At 39.0% G+C, this 17,041-nt stretch overlaps 1 long non-coding RNA gene across 1 annotated transcript in view; it reads right to left on the bottom strand.

Moving 5' to 3' along the window:
• Positions 1-17,041, bottom strand: part of Gm36503 — a 149,626-nt gene that overhangs the window by 35,644 nt on the left and 96,941 nt on the right. The window contains exons 2-3 of the long non-coding RNA XR_377354.3: positions 4,664-4,797; positions 703-731 (exon numbers count right to left, since the gene is read on the bottom strand). This is a non-coding gene — a long non-coding RNA (predicted gene, 36503). The remainder of the gene's footprint in view (positions 1-702; positions 732-4,663; positions 4,798-17,041) is intronic.

Here is a 17,041-nt window from a genome sequence, read left to right as displayed (position 1 = left end):
AGAGGAACATATCTGCAGTGCACACCCACTGAACACTCACATACTGAAAGAGCCCCATTCTTCAGGAATGCAAAATACTTATCCTTACAGACACACAAAGGACAATTGGATTTTGGTTTACTTTTAGAAATCAGAGTATAGCCTAGAAAAGACAGCAAGAGCAAACAAACGAGTAACTAACTTCTCATAGACACATAGTCTCATCTCAGCAGTAGTGATTGGGATTCTCATTGAACCAATGAGTTCTGTGTTCTTTGGCTGCCCGTAGAGTTCCGGTTGAGTTTGTATCATAAATATTTATAAGTGTTTCATATTAACGACATTGTCAGTGGAGGCTATGCCACTTCACCTCTGCCATCCCAGTGATCAAGGGGGCTGATTCAACTGCTTTCTTGTCAGGATACTTTTCTTCTGCAGGGTTCTCAATTCCCCAAACACAACAAAATACAAATGAATGGAGAGTGCCAGTGGGCCATGACAGCCAGGAGGTAGCAAGGGTTTTTAAGGACCTTGTTGACTATATTTTAAATTAGCAGAGTCATGAATTTCATTTCCTAAGGTGAGACTCTTACTGTCTTGTGGATGCCCACAGAAAGGAAAGTTCCCCCCTTTTCTGGCTCCCATGTTTTCCTGTTGTGGGAGTCAAATGGGTTTTCTAAGAATGTGATGGACTTCATCTTTAGTCATCAGATGGGTACTTACAAAAGCCAGCCTACTGGTGGAAACGACATCTGAAATAAAGCGAAAAATGGCATAAATTAGCAACTGTAGGGTATTATCAGGAAATGTAAGGGTACGTTTTTAAAAAATTTAGGATAAGTTGACATTATTTTCATTGAGTCAAGTCAGTACTAAAATCTCCCCAGTTTTATAACTCCATGCCATTATCCCTTAAAATTGTCCTCAAAATGTGACTTGTGATGCTCAAAATAGTCATTTGGAGCAGGTTAAATACAACCTAAAATTGAAATTTTTAAAAATCATGATTGATGTATGATGTTTCCAAAAAAAGACTGGTTTCTGGTCTGTTTTTGGAGTGAGATTTAAAATGTTCTCTAAGCAACAGTAGTGGATGACCACTTACATTATAGCCTGATGGTACCAAATACCAGGTAAAAGCAAAAACAAAGTATGTGCTCACTACATATACAAATAAAGCTTTTAAAATTATGTTTCACACACACACACACATACACACACATACATATTTGCTTATAATAAAGAATTTCAAGAATCAAAATCCATGATAAAAATTTAACAGAACAGTTCAGGACCACTTTTTAAAAAGTAGCTATGCCTTCCTAGGATGATGTCTCAGAAGGAGGAAGTCAGGGATTTTCCAAGATGTTACTGTAAGTGACACGCTGGCAATGTGTTAGCCATGCTGTACATTTTTACCTTGCTTTTCTGCTTCTACATGAAATAGAACTTAACAATCCACTACATCAATTCCTGGATGTCCTTGGATGTCACTCCCTGAATTTCTCACATATACTTACCGTAACTCTTAACAGCAGGCAGGCTGCACACCTCGTGAACACATGCGCACACACACGCACGCGCACAGACACACACAGACAGACAGACACACACACACACAAGCAGATGCACATTCTCACAAGTCAGGGACCGCTCAAAAATGCACTCCTGTGTGGGAGTCACATCACTTTTCCTAAAGCATCAGAGGCCTGACTTTCAAGTAGTTTTAAATTTCAAATCAGTTTAGTCCACATTTAATCTAGACATGTTGCTTTAACCCCAAGCCACTCCAGACCTTTTAAAGTTCAGTGGCTGCGATATAAAATTCTTCATTGTGTTGCACCAATAAATCGAGAAGCATCGTCTAACTCTGTACCATCATGGGAATCACTGTGTAGTGAAACAAAAACTTTACTCAAGACTCGTGCACTGGCGCACTTTTAGGGACAGTTTAGTTAAACTGAATGTAGAGGACACGAAAAAAGCAGATATCTAGGTAGTATGGAGTGTGTGGATGTCAGTGGGTGGTGAACACACAGGAAAGATCGATGGGTCCCACCACAGGTTCACATTTCTTTGCTTTTTTTTTTTCCTTTTTATTATTTTTTTATTATTTTTATTTTTGTTATCGGTCACTTCATGCACAACTAGAGTAATAAGAGACTGAATCTCTTATCCAGGAGGACCATGTCTCTAGCTGAGTTATTTATTTATTTTTTTTTCCAGTTTTTTTCTTTTTTTTTTTAAACTAAGCAGCCAAAAGAGAGAGGCACTTGACTCCTCCAGCAAGTGTCTCAGTTCCTTTCATATCGTCAATAGCCCAGTGATAGCACTGTTCTTTTGACAGCTAAAAGCAGATGTGTGGGTTAAGTATGAGAGCAATTCAAATGTCCATAGTAAACTGCAGGGGGGCAGAGAGAGCTCAGAGAGCAGCAGCTTTAAAGTAATTGACTAATACAGTAAGGATATTAAAGTCATTTAGTGCCAAAAGGGAACACACTGATCCCTGACCCTCAGCCACTTTGGAGTAATCTAGTATTCAATCCAGCGTGTAATGACTGCCAGGCCTGTCAATCCTCAGGCTCCCCAGTCAAATGCCTGTGGCTACTATTGGCTTATGGTAAAAGGACAGAAATGCAAGGAAATGCCTTTCAATCAGCCTCAATGTGATAATGTTATTGCTGCAATGTATTCTATATTGTCCCTGCATAGTCTAATCTGGTGAGACCCATGTCAAAAATTGCCCTTGCTCCCCAGAGGTCTTTACTCAACCTTTTAGCAATACAAGTGTATTTCAAAAGAAAGGGGGTAACTTGATGAATTATTTCCATATATATGTATATATATGTGTGTGTGTGTGTGTGTGTGTGTGTGTGTATGTATATGTCTGTGTGTGTGTAGTAAAACAAGAGATCAAATATAGATTAAAGGCTATCGAAGGAAGGAAGCTATAAATAACAGATGTGCTAGTTATCCAATTTATTTTCCTTTTGTTTCAATTGGCAAAATGTTTTTCTATAAAAAACATTGACACAGAAATATATCTGCATGGCTTATTCATATTCCGTGAAGTACCAAAAAGGTTTTTAATAGTGGGAGGTGTGTGGGTGGGGAGAATGTAAGATTTAGTCACCTCTGCCACTTTGAGCCTATAAGAATTGGCCAACCTCTCTGGAAATTTTGCATTTTAAATGAAGTGTTTTGCATTTGTAAAATATTATTATTATTATTATTATTATTATTATTATTATTATTATTATTTTTGCTATGGGCTGAGGCAAAATGAAAAAGTCTGAGAATGTGGGAAATTGCCATTCTTTCTGTATTTTGATTTTGCTAATTAAGGCAGTAGAAATGACCCCATTTAGAATCTCTAAAGTTGAAAAAGCTAAGATGAGATAAAGGTTATTCCAGTCTCATGCTAGTAGCTTACAAGGAACCTGTATTTATAAGTCATCTTCTCCTCTGCTTCTTCAAGTATGTTCCATAGAACCTTTGGAAAGGGACTGCTGTGGTGAAGGAAACACAAGGTTATTTTTAGAGAGCATTGAGGTTACATAAGACAAAGCATTTTACCTAATTCTGTTATGTAGGAATGTAGCCAGCCTTCCACAAGGAAGGTTCTACAGAAAGCCAGGAAGAAAGTGATCTATTTGCTTATAATCTTAAATAACTTTTGTTTGAAAAACAATGAATTTTCATCATCTTTCAGCCTGGCTTTGTTGTTGCTTAGTGAAAAACAAAACAAAACAAAACAAAACAAAACAAAGCAAAACAAAATGACCCAAGGCAAGATAGCATTCTAAAAAGCATTTGTTTATGTTATCTGTGTTTTTTATTTAAGATACTCTGTATTTTATGTGTTTTTAAAATTGATTTTATTTTATTTTATTTTATTTTATTTTATTTTATTTTATATAGAGGGTAAACAATAGGAAATCTTTTTTATTGTGAATTACATTGGTTTATTTTTTTAAATTCCTATAATTCATATGCCATACAATCTACCCACTTGAAAGGTCAGAGTCTGTCTTACATATTCATGTGTATGTACAGCCATCAACATTAACTTTTTTCTTTTTAAAAAATTTATTTATTTATTTTTTATTAGATAAATGCTATCCCAAAAGTTGCCTATACCCTCCCTCCGCCCTGCTCCCCTACCCACCCACTCCCACTTCTTGGCCCTGGCATTCCCCTATACTGGGGCATATAAAGTTTGCAATACCAAGGGGCCTCTCTTCGCAGTGATGGCCGACTAGGCCATCTTCTGCTCTACAGCAAACCAGTAGCCAACATCAAACCAAATGGAGAGAAACTTGAAGCAATCCCACTAAAATCAGGGCCTAGACAAGGCTGCCCACTTTCTCCCTACCTATTCAATATAGTACTTGAAGTCCTAGCCAGAACAATTCAACAACAAAAGGAGATCAAGGGGATACAAATTGGAAAGGAAGAAGTCAAAATATCACTATTTGCAGACGATATGATAGTATGTATAAGTGACCATAAAAATTCCATCAGAGAACTTCTAAACCCGATAAACAGCTTCAGTGCAGTAGCTGGATATAAAATTAACTCAAACAAATCAATGGCCTTTCTCTACACAAAGGATAAATGGACCAAGAAAGAAATTAGGGAAACAACACCCTTCACAATAGTCACAAATAATATGAAATCTTACTTTTAAGTGCAATAAATTCCAAGACCTTGGGGCAGCAACGTTTCAGGGAAGCAGGATATCTCAGGCAGTCTCACATCAGTCTCCATGACAAACTGTTTCACCACAGGTAGATGTTTTCAAGGGGAGTTGAAATCCTGCATGGTAGGATATTGTATGCTATTAACACAAACCCATTATTACCTATTACCTATTTTCTATATATTTGTATGTGACCTTTGTCACCTAGAACCTTGATACTCTTCATTAAGAACAGACCCTGCCAGAATGAGAGGAAAAGTTAGACAGCTATGGCCCCTTTTCTTTTTGCTATCTAATTATCTGTTTAACGTTTTAAACTTTTCCTAAGAAGTGAAACAGAGGTGGAAACCAACTAGGTCAAAAACATCACAGGACCTCAAAGGAACTCATGATTAATTTTTTGACTCTTGCTATGCCCTGGCATCAAAAAAAAAAAAAAAAAAAAAAAAAAAAAAAAAAAAAGACCAGACCTTTCCAGGAGAGGGCATATTTTATATAAGATCGTAAAATTCAACATCATTTGTTCCTGTGAAAAAGCAATGCTGCTTTAAAGTAAGCACCCATTCATGCAGTCCAAACAAGAAAATTAGTCTTTCTGGTCACAGTTCATATTACAAGCCTCTTCAATAAGTTGAAATCCTCTCCCTTTCCATCATACCTTTGCAGAAATCAGCAAGTCCCGTCTCTCTCTTTGTATAACAGCATGTTCTCGCTGACAGGTGTTAAATGTATATTTAGTCTTCTGTAGAACAAATGTGTAGAGCATCATTCTGTTTGGGTTAATTAACTAGGTTCTCCTTTAGCTTTAGGAGAATTAAGGGCACATGTGTTATTTCTTATGGTCAATATGTGGTTGGAAAGAAATTTATTCCTTTCAGCAAATATGGAATCTCAGTTCTGCACATGGCACTGAGCCAAGATCTGGATGGAGCATCAAGAAGAATAAGATGTGATCCTTAATTTCAAAAAGCTTATAGACTCATAGAAGAGGTGAAACACTAAACAAATAACTATTGTGCTGAGCTGAGGGGGGTGGGAAACGGTAACTCAAGTTATTAAGCACTCACAGCTAGTCAGAAGGTCTACATAATAAATAGACACAGGTACACTTGAGATAATCATTTTCATTTGTTAAACTGTCTTTCCTAGCACCCAGGAAAGTCACCTTCTTGTGAAGCCAGTGTGTTATTGGACACATGTGCTTTGTTGGATATGTGATTCCAGCAAGTGTGCATCTTGTATAACAGTCACTAAATTTCCTCACACCACAGAAGTACTGACAAATTGAAATCCCACTTTTAATTTTAAGGAAATGCAGAATTTTAAGGGTTAAACATGTGGTATCCTCGAAATATGGTAACCTTTATGTGGACTGTAATTAAATTGACCCATAGGTCTACGACATTGGAATTGATGTTGTTTCCTATTCTCATATGAATATAGGAGTTTAATAATATTGAATACACTTATTCCCCTCAGATCTGCTATTTTCTTTAGAAGTTTCACCCAGAACAAACCTCAGAGACAAAGACAATCTCATCTTGGTACAAAATCATAAGAAGACATCAAAATTTTTAGCCAACGAAGTGTATAATCTTTTTGTATTTATCAGAACTTTTAATATTTTATTACAACAATACAGTGATAGAGAAATGAAAAAGACTACATGTGGGAAAGTAAGTGTCATTTGCCATGAGTCTTACAAATCATGTTGTTGAGAAAACTGAATCAATCAGATAAAAAGTTGGATGATTAGTCTATAGCCAGTTTTTCTATTGGATGTTTTATTTATTTGAATTTAAAGTGTTATCCCCTTTCGCAGTTTCCTCTCCAGAAACCCCCATCCTATCTCCCCTTCCCTTTCTTCTACAAGAGTGCTCCCTCACTACCCACCCACTCCCACCTCCCTGCTCTGGCATTCCCCTCCACTGGGGCGTCAAGCCTTCATAGGACCAAGGGCCTCTCCTCCCATCGATGCCAGACAAGACCATCATCCTCTGTTGCTTATGTGGCTGGAGCCATGAGTCCCTCCATGTGTACTCTTTGGATGGTAGTTTAGTCCCTGGGAGCTCTGGAGGGTCTGGTTGATTGATATTGTTGTTCTTCCTATGGGGTTGCAAACCCCTTCAGCTCCTTTAGTCCTTTCTCTAACTCCTCCACTGGAGACCCGGTGCTCAGTACAATAGTTGGCTTCGAGTATCTGCCTCTGTGTTTGTCAGGCTCTGGAAGAGCCCTTCAGAAGACAACTATATCAGGCTCCTGTCAGCATGCACTTCTCAGCATCCACAATAGTGTCTGGGTTTGGTGTCTCTATATGGGATGGATCCCCAGGTGGGGCAGTCTCTGGATGACCTTTCCTTCAGTCTCTACTCTACACTTTGTGCTCATATTTCCTTTAGACAGGAGCAATTCTGGGTTAAAAATTTGGAGATGTGTGGGTGACCCCATCCACCAACTGAGGTCCTTGCCTAACCTCTGGATATGTTCTCTACAAGTTCTCTCCCTCCCCACCCCCTTTTGTTCGGCATTTCAGCTTATCTTATCCCTGTTGGGTCCTGGAAGCCTCTTACTTTCCTGGCATCTGGGACTTTCTGGTTGCTACCCTCAGTTCCCCATCCCCCATTGCTACATACTTCTGTTCAATTTCCTGACACTCTATAATCTTGTCCATCTCCTCCCTTACCTGATTCTTCCCCTCTTTATCCCCTTCCCCTCTTCTCTTACTCCCAAGTTCCTCTAACCCTCTACTTCCCCTTCTATTTTGTTCCCCCTTCTAAGAAGGACTGAAGCATCCACTCTTTGGTCTTCCTTCTTGAGCTTCATGTAGTCCATGAATGTATCAGAGGTATAGCATGCTCTTTGCCTAATATCCACTTATCAGTAAGTACATTAGAAGTGTGGTCTTTTGTGACTGGGTTACCTCACTCAGGATATTTTCTAGTTCCATCCATTTGCCTAAGAATTTCATTAAGCCATTGTTTTTAATAGCTGAATAGTACTCCATTGTGTAAATGTACCACATTTTCTGTATCCATTCCTCTGTTGAGGGACATCTGGGTTCTTTCCAGCTTATGGTTATTATAAATAAGGCTGCTATGAACATAGTGGAGTATGTGTCCTTGTTATACATTAGAGCATCTTCTGAGTATATGCCCAGGAGTGGTATATCTGGGTCCTCTATATCCATTTTAATTTCCATTTTCTAGCTTTTGGTTTAGAAGATGCTGTTGTTAGTAAAGGCCTCTAAAATAGCCTAATGTTTTAGGCATTTATTTTTGCAGAATTTCAAAGTCAGGAATAACATCTCCTTCCCTTTTGTTTCTTCATTCCCAAACTTTAATCTGTGTTTTTTAAACATTTAATCACAAGTATAATGCATGTTAGTTTTTCAAAATAATGATAAGATCATTCTCATAACCATCACCAGTGAGCAGCAGCAAAACTCTTACTTCATAACATAGAAAATGGTCCCATTTACAGACACCAAACTCAGACACTATTGCTGATACCAAGAAGGGCTTGGTGACATGAACCTTGTATGGCTGTTCCCTGAGAGGTTCTGCTGTAGCCTGATTAATACAAATGCATACAGATGTTCAAAGCCAATCATCAGACCTAGAAAAGGGACCCCAATGGAGAAGTTAGGGGAAGGACTGAAGGAGTTGACAGGGTCTGCAACCCATAGGAAGAACAACAATATCAACCTACCAGACCACTGCAGAATTCCCAGGGACTAAGTCACCAACCAAAGAGTACACATGGAGTGACCCATGGCTCCAACTGCATATGTACCAGAGGATGGCCTTATCTGGCATCTATGGGAAGGGAGGCCTGTGGTCCTGTGAAGACTAGATGCCCAAACATAGGGGCATACTAGGGTGGTGAGGCAGGAGTGGGTGGATTGGTCGGGGAGCTCCTTCATAGAAACGGGTGTGAGGGGTGAGATAGGGGGTTTGCAGAGGGTAAACTGGGAAGGGGAATAACATTTGAAATGTAAATAAATAAAATAACCAATAAAAAAGAAAACAATGGTCAATAAGTCCTTCCCCAAATGTATCATCAGAGTCCAAATAACCTCAGTCTTCTGCCTCTGCCCTTCTGTGAGTTAACTTCCAATTTGGTTGCCTACTTCTCTTCTCTTCTCTTCTCTTCTCTTCTCTTCTCTTCTCTTCTCTTCTCTTCTCTTCTCTTCTCTTCTCTTCTCTTCTCTTCTTCCCTTCCCTTCCCTTCCCTTCCCTTCCCTTCCCTTCCCTTCCCTTCCCTTCCCTTCCCTTCCCTTCCCTTCCCTTCCCTTCCCTTCCCTTCCCTTCCCTTCCCTTCCCTTCCCTTCTCTTCTCTTCTCTTCTCTTCTCTTCTCTTCTCTCTTACTCCCCCTTTCCTATCTCCCTTCCCCTCTTCTCTTCTCCCCTTTCCTCTTTTCTCTTCTCTTCTCTTTTTATTTATTTATTTTAGCCTGAGTTTCACTTATATAGTCAAAAGAATGCTCTTGAACTTATGGCCTTCCTGCTTCAACTTACAGAATATCTAGAGTACTAGGTTCTCAAGAATGGGTCACCATGCTTGGCTTTCACATTTGATTTGAAATTGTTTGTTCTTTATTCTTTCCTGGCATAGAATAACTTTATTTCTAGTTTATTTATTTAGATATTTTCTTTATTTACATTTCCAATGTTATCCCCTTTCCTAGTTTCCCCTCTGAAAACTCCCTATCCCATTCCCCCTCCCCCTGGTCACCAACCAACCCATTCAGGCTTCCTGGCTCTGGCATTCCCCTATACTGGGGCATAGAACCTTCACAGGACCAAGGGCCTCTCCTCCCACTGATGACTGACCATGCCATCCTCTGCTACATATGCAGCTAGATCCATGAGTCCCATCATGTGTTTTCTTTGGTTGGTGGTTTAGTCCCTGGGAGCTCTGGGGGGTACTAGTTAGTTCATATTGTTGTTCCCCCTAAAGGGCTGCAAATCCCTTCAGCTCCTTGGGTACTTTCTCTAGCTTCGTCATTGGGGACCCTGTGCTCCATCCAATGGATGGCTGTGAGCATCCAATTCTGTATTTGTCAGGCACTGGCAGAGCCTCTCAGGAGGCAGCTATATCAGGCTCTTGTCAGGAAACTCTTTTTTGGGGGGAGGGAGATTTATTTATTTTTTATTAGATATTTTCTTTATATAAATTTCAAAAGTTATCCTGAAAGTTCCCTATACCCTCCCTCCGCCCTGCTTCCTTACCCACCCATTCCTGCTCCTTGGCCCTGGCATTCCCCTGTACTGGGGCATATAAAGTTTTTAATACCAAGGAGCCTCTCTTCCCAGTGATGGCCGACTAGGCCATCTTCTGCTACATATGCAGCTAGAGATACGGGCTCTGGGGGTACTGATTAGTTCATATTGTTGTTCCACCTATAGGGTTGCAGACCCCTTCAGTTCCTTGGGTGCTTTCTCTAGTTTCTTTATTGATGGCCCTGTGTTCCATCTTATAGATGATTATGAGCCATCCCATAATCAGCCACCAAACCCAGACACTATTGCATACGCCAGAAAGATTTTGCTGAAGGGACCTGTTATAGCTGTCTCATATGAGGCTATGCCAGTGCCTGGCAAATACAGAAGTGGATGTTCAGCAAACTCTTGTTGGCATCTGCTACATCCACTCCAGTAGTGACTAGTGTGACAGGCCTAGAAACCTGGATGCAGTCCCGAGGTGAAAAGTTTATGGAAACGTAGTCTCCTGGAACTGTGGCATCCCATATAACAAATGCTCCAATAAGGTCCTTGTGAATGAATCTGTGTGCTTTTCCTCAGTATTGTTTTATTATAGGTGTCTCCAAGCAATGACTTGTCAAATACCTAAGCAAAATTGAACTTTGCTTCCTGTCCTTCACCAATGCCCTAGGTAGTCCTTGAGCCAACCATGGGCTTGGAATTCAGTAAGAATGTTGCCTATCCAGTGACATTCAGAATTGCCTCTAGTATTGTAAGAGAGATTGTGAAAGAAATCAGATGTTACTATTTACTACATAGAGTTAGAAATCTCAGGGCAAGCTTAACAAAGTAAGTTTAGAATTCTTATTATAGTTATGTATGGCAGACTACATTACTTATTAGTAGAGAGTGTCTCCACACAATCGCTTAGAATAATAGCTGAGCTACTCCCTTATACAAGAATTTACAATGACCTATGAAGAAGGAAGGTTGTGGTCTAAGAAGGAACTAGAGTAAATACTTAGAACTATAGATAGTAGAGTTACACCCATACATAGGAATTTACAATGGCCTAGGGGGAAGGTGAATTATACAATAGACTAGAATTGGAGCTATGACAAGAGCATGAAGTCCTTGTCCCTGGCTTCTAAGATTAATCTGACCTTAGGTGGGGCTGCTTTTGATCCCAGTTGTTAACATTGATTTTATCCCAGTTGGTTCCTGTTAGCTTTTAGTATGCATTCTTCTGTTTCATTGTAAAAGTAATTTTGCATCAGATAACTTCATTGTACCTTGAATAGCCTTAAAGTATCACTTAATTTCTTTGTTTCCTGTAATATAAAAGATTGATGCTCAATTGGACAAACATACCTCCAGATACAGCACTCCCTTGTGTCTGTTTCTGTTTATCCCCCTTTTGTTGCCAACTCCTTGCCCACCTGTCTGGAACCCTGATTTCTCCCGTGGATTGAGTGGGGCCAACTGAGGCCAGTCCGCAACAGGCATCCACAATAGTGTCTGGTTTTGGTGGTTGTTTATGAGATGGATCCCCAGGTGGGGCAGTCTCTGGATGGTCATTCCTTCAGTCTCTGCTTCACACTTTGTTTCTGTAACTACTTCCGTGGGTATTTTGTTCCCCCTTCTAAGAAGGACTGAAGTATCCACACTTTGGTCTTCCTTCTTCTTGAGTTTCATGTGTTTTGTGAATTGTATCTTGGGTATTCCCATGGATGCCTGGAAGATCCTTCATGGTTGAGTCAATAGCATGGTCCTTCTTGTTGCATGGGATTCATGGTTTGATTAATTAATTTATTCTACTGTAGATAAATTTTTATCCCATTTGGTGAATGTTATAAGCAGTGTTTCTCTAAATGTTGTGCACATGCAAATGATTTTTAATGTAACTGGGAAGAGATTTGCTGGACTATGTTTCATTGCATATGTTTAAGTTGAAACAATAGTATCCGTTCTCAAGACTTGTTGCACCAATCCGTTTACCAACAGTATGTGAGAGTTTCTGCTCTAGAGCCTCTCAGCAGTTTGTTGCTAAATGCTTTGTTACTCCCAGCCTTGGAGGATAAGGCATATGGCGCACTCTCTCTCTCTCTCTGTCTCTCTCTCTCTGTGTCTCTGTCTCTCTCTCCCTCTCCCTTTCCCTCCCCCTCTTATTTCTTTCTCATTTGTTCTGTTTTCCTTTTGTTTTTGGTTATTATTGTCATGTACTAGAGAAGATAAAATCACCTTCATATTTATTGGAAAATTACGGTAGGATTTCAAGTAGTTCTACAACCTACACTGATAGTATAAAATGGTCCCTCATATCCTTGAAAACATTGAGAACTTTCAAAGTTTGAATTAAAAGAAATCACAGTATTTCTGAGCTGTGTATCTCCCATAATTGTTTCTGAGCATAATCTATATGTATTCTTTTTTTCTGTGTTTTGTTACTTTTATGTACATACACATCCCTTCGCCATTTTGAAAATGTATCTATTCACTTTGCATTCCTAACACAGTCTCTGCTCTTTTCAGTTCCACCCTCACATAAGTCCTCCATTACTGCCTACCCTAAAACCTCCCCCTAACCTCCAAGCAGGACTAAGCCATCTTCTCCCACTGAGGCCAAGCAGCCCAACTAGGGAAAGGGATCCACAGGTAGGCAACAGAGACAGCCCCTGCTATAATTGTTAGGGACCCACATAAAGACCAAGATGCACCTTTGCTACAGATGTGTAGGGGATCTGCCATGAATTCTCTTTGGTCGGTGGTTTAGTGAGCCTCCATGGGCCCAGGTTAGTTGGCTCTGTAGGACTTCTTGTGGTGTGTTTGACCGTTCCAGCTCCCTCAATCCTTTGCTCAGCAGTCTTCCTCAAGTCTCCCCTAGTCAGGTTCACACCCTGCTTTCTTGACTTCCAGGGCATTGTTAGGTATTTACAAAGTTGACTGTTGTCTATTTCATCTCTAGTTTACCTTTTGATCTTATTGAGTTTTTTTTTTTTTTTTTGCTTTGCAAGATTCAAAAAAAATCATCGATCTTTTTTTCTTTATGCTGTTTACATAATTTTTACATGTAATCTTCAAAAGTTTAGGCAAATATCTTCTTCATGTCCAAATGCCCACTTTAAATCCACTGCAGAATCCACCTCAGCACTTCTTCCAACTTTATGACTTGCTTGTTTGTTTGTTAGGGACTCACCGAGTCTATACAATTAGCTCTGCCCACATATGTATGCCTGTGCCTGACTCATCCAGTGGGGCATCAGCCAAACCTCCCAATGGCCATTTTCCAAAATAAAACTCTCCAGTTTGCATGTACTTAGCATGTTTTTCTCAATCAAATTAGCATAGATTAGTTTTCTCTAAAATATTCATTAAAGTGTTTCTCTGGATCTTTTGGAGCTTCAGTGTTTACAAGTACTTTTGCACTATACTGGGCAAGTTTTGATGTCACCCCTTATTATTTCATAAAAACATCCTAGACAAGACATCCATGCCCTGTGCTCTGATTCCTGGTAAACTCCACGTGCTCAGGAGTTCCAGATCCTGTGCTTTTCTGGCCTGTAAAGGTGCTGCTTCTGTAGCCTTGTCTGTGGGCAGTGTCATGGCTTCACTGCACAGAAGTATCTGAAAGTTCCCTGGTGACCTGATGTGGGGAAGCTTGCTGTTGCTTCTAAATGCAGTGATAGCCATAAACCCTGTTACATTCTTTCAACTGTGACCCATTTCCAAGTATTTTTTCTTATGAAGCAATTGATGGATTATAAAACAAATAAATAAGCAGCAAACAAGTTCATCAAAGATCACAATAGATTACTATATCATTCTCTTCCAACTTTAATGTTTACTATTGTTATTCACAAAATTTCCATTTATTTTAGGATGTCTATGCTGGTAATAATTTTCTTTCTTGCCAAATGTGATTTATGATACATTATATTTAAACTTAGTTTTTAAAATGCTTTAAAACTTTGTCTCTTATTCTTTTAGTAGAATTTTTGGTTAGTATTTACTTTACCAAATGAATTTTAAGTAACATTTTTGATTGACTTCCCACCAAAGTCCATAGATATTTATTGTATATTATTCATTGATTTTGTGGAAAACTGGAATTTTTGAAATAGTTGAGTATTACTCTTCAACAAGACAATATCTTTTCATTTAATCACATTTTCCTTTTTTTCTACTTTGTTGTTTACTATTTATTTATTTGTCTGTTTGTATGTTTATTTATTTATTTTCAGATTTGGTGTAGAAAACAAAGTGGCCGTGGATATTTTGATGTAAGACATTTATGTAAAAACTTTATATCTAATTTAATAACCAATTCACTACTGAATGTCATAAACCTATAGTTGTGACAGTTAAACTATCCATTGCTTGGTCCTGGTGATGAAGTTTATAATCCTAGATACTTCAAGCAGCTGATGCAGGAGGATCAAACATTCAAGGTCAGTCTGAGCTACAGAATGAGTTCAAGACCATCCTCTGCAACTTAGTGAAGACATTGTCTTTCAAAGCAAACGCTGGATGGAATTGGGGTCAAGGTTATAGCATTTGCTCAACATACACAAAACCAAAACTGTTAATATAATGAACAAACAAACAAACAAACAAACAAAAACATCCTTGAATCAATACACATGCTTGAATGAACAAAGTTGCTCTGTGTGTATTAAAGCTACACATTCTCTCTTTAGTGTTCCCAGTCTACCCAAAGGCAACCTACACACAATCACATGCCTTACGCATCAATAGTCATCTTTATACAGGTAGAGGGAGATTCACAGTTCAAGGTATGCATTCAGATGTATTCATGTTTACATTTAAGATGGAATTCCAACCATACCATAAAATTTAGGTACCTCAAATAAGACATAAAAGCAATCTGCTTTCTATGTTATAGAAATGTAGAGTAAATTAGTTATAAAGTTTAGTGATGTATTTCAGGTAAACAAAGCTCTTGTCATTCTTAAATCGATCATCTAAGCACCTGACATTCACCCTGCCTTCTGTCCTGTTCTTTTTCACAGGAGCACACTGCCTAGCTGAACAACCATTGGGTTCTGGGCGTTGTGCAGAATCCTACATGTCACTCAGACAGGAAAATATGCCTTTAGTACTTAGTGCCTGTTTACTTAAAATATACTTATGAATCCAATGATGACTGAACTGAGTTTTAATTGACCATAAAGGGAGACCAGAGAAAAGAAAATTTCAGTGGACTGGAAATGATGAAGATGGCTTTATAATTTCCGTAGGTTTTATAAAAAGGCTTTTAGACTTCTAAGACATGGAAGCTACATGGCACTGAAGAAATAGAGCCCTCTGATGCAAGAGAACAAATAACCAGATATCAATGAGGAATGTTCAAAACAGTTGAAGGTATGACAGAGGGTGCATGTTGGTAGAGCTGCCACCCACTCTTCTTCCTCTCCCAGGACTCTAGTCACACCCTGTCTCTACTTCTAGGAAACAGGTGCTTCAGTGTTGCCTCTGTTTGAATCCAAGATGTAATGTTGTGCTGGGGACAACTCCAAGAACATCACCACTGCTTTGAGGATTTCAAGCCATTCCATTCTTTTCAGAAACCTAAGTGAAGGTGTGGAGGCTGCCTAGGGGGCTGTAGTTTTTGTTTTTTAGTGAGCTGGTTCTAAAACTCAGGCTTTCAGCTTCACCATTCAAACCAAATAATTTTATGCTACGTAAGAAAGCTATGATTTCATCTGGAGTGTTCCTCTGGGCGCATTTTATTCTAACAGAGTCATTTATAAACATTACACAATGACAGTGAAGTCTTCTCTAGGCTGGGTTTTTATATACAAACACACATGTATTGCTAGACAGTGCCTAAACACACAAGCAAACGCACACAAACGCATACTTCTTTATTACCTCAGAATAAAAATGCAAATGAATTTATTAGCCTAAGAGTGGCACCAAATGGAGATTTATGCACATACATTTAAAACACAGAACCCTTGAAAATAAAGCAGTTGCAGCCTATCAATTTTCCTCTTTGACAGTTTTTTAAATTCCCCTAAAAATATGAAACAGCATGAATACCATCAATATATCACAACAGCCGCATTAGGTTTTGTGATATACATCATAATATAAAGAGCGCTATTAGAGCACAACCTGGGAGCCATTAAATCATTCTAAATCACTGTTACATTCCATTAGTGTCAATGGCGAAACCACATAATAGGCTTTATTACAAACTTCACCTTGGTAGGCCATTGTCTCTAATAACCACTTCTCTATGATGTGGTATCATACCCAGAAATCCAGGGAGATAATAAAGGTTCCCTTATTTCTTTTTTATTGGATGGGTAAAGTTAAATTTAGCTGTAAGTAAAAAAAAAAAAAAAATACCGAAGCTTTGTTCACTAACTGTGAGTTGGGGCTTTTGGGGAGAAAAAAAAAGGGGTCGGGGGTCGGGGGGAGAAAAAGGAAAAGGAAAAAAAAATTAGGCAGACTTGGGAAGAACAGTTTGAAATAAATTTAAAACCTAGTGATGCTGGGGCCAGGGTAGGCTGGGCAGTGGCAGCAATTACAATGTCATTTTTGAGATGTGGTTTAGTCCATTTGCTCTCTTCTTTACACTTTGGTTCGGAGCAGAGTATTGATTACAGACACACTGTAAGTCTCCAACCTGCCCTTTCTCCCTTTCTCCCCCGGCTTCCGCTGTACCCTTTTAAAAAGTCATCTGGGCACTTTGTTGAGGTGAGGCTGGTAAGGACTTCAGTTCCAACAGAGATCAATTTTCACACAGATGAGGGAGAACTGTAGCCTAGGGTTCGGCACCCTTCTTTCCAAATACAGCCAGGCATTCTCATCTTTGGTGAATTATCCAGTAGCAACCTCTTCATCTGTTTGCTAGCTACACCGCATATAAATACTCCCTACGAATATTTCTACTATGTACTATAGAAACAGTAGAAACATTACAAAAGATATGTGAAAAACTGAGCGCTGCTGTAGAGATGAATAATCTCAAATGACAGAAGTAATTTAGGGTTTAACAGGCTACCCAATCCAAAATCAAAAGCACTGTATTCTTGCTGTACTACTTATGAGTGGTGATAAAATATCCTTAAATTGTGGATTATGACTAAGAGGTTGTTTTAGCTATGTGTTGATCTGCCCTTGGAAG

This window comes from Mus musculus, chromosome 6 (genome assembly GCF_000001635.26).
Source record: "Mus musculus strain C57BL/6J chromosome 6, GRCm38.p6 C57BL/6J".
NCBI lineage: Eukaryota > Metazoa > Chordata > Mammalia > Rodentia > Muridae > Mus > Mus musculus.
Note: the sequence above shows the minus strand (reverse complement) of the source record. Positions and strands in the feature narration are given on the sequence as shown.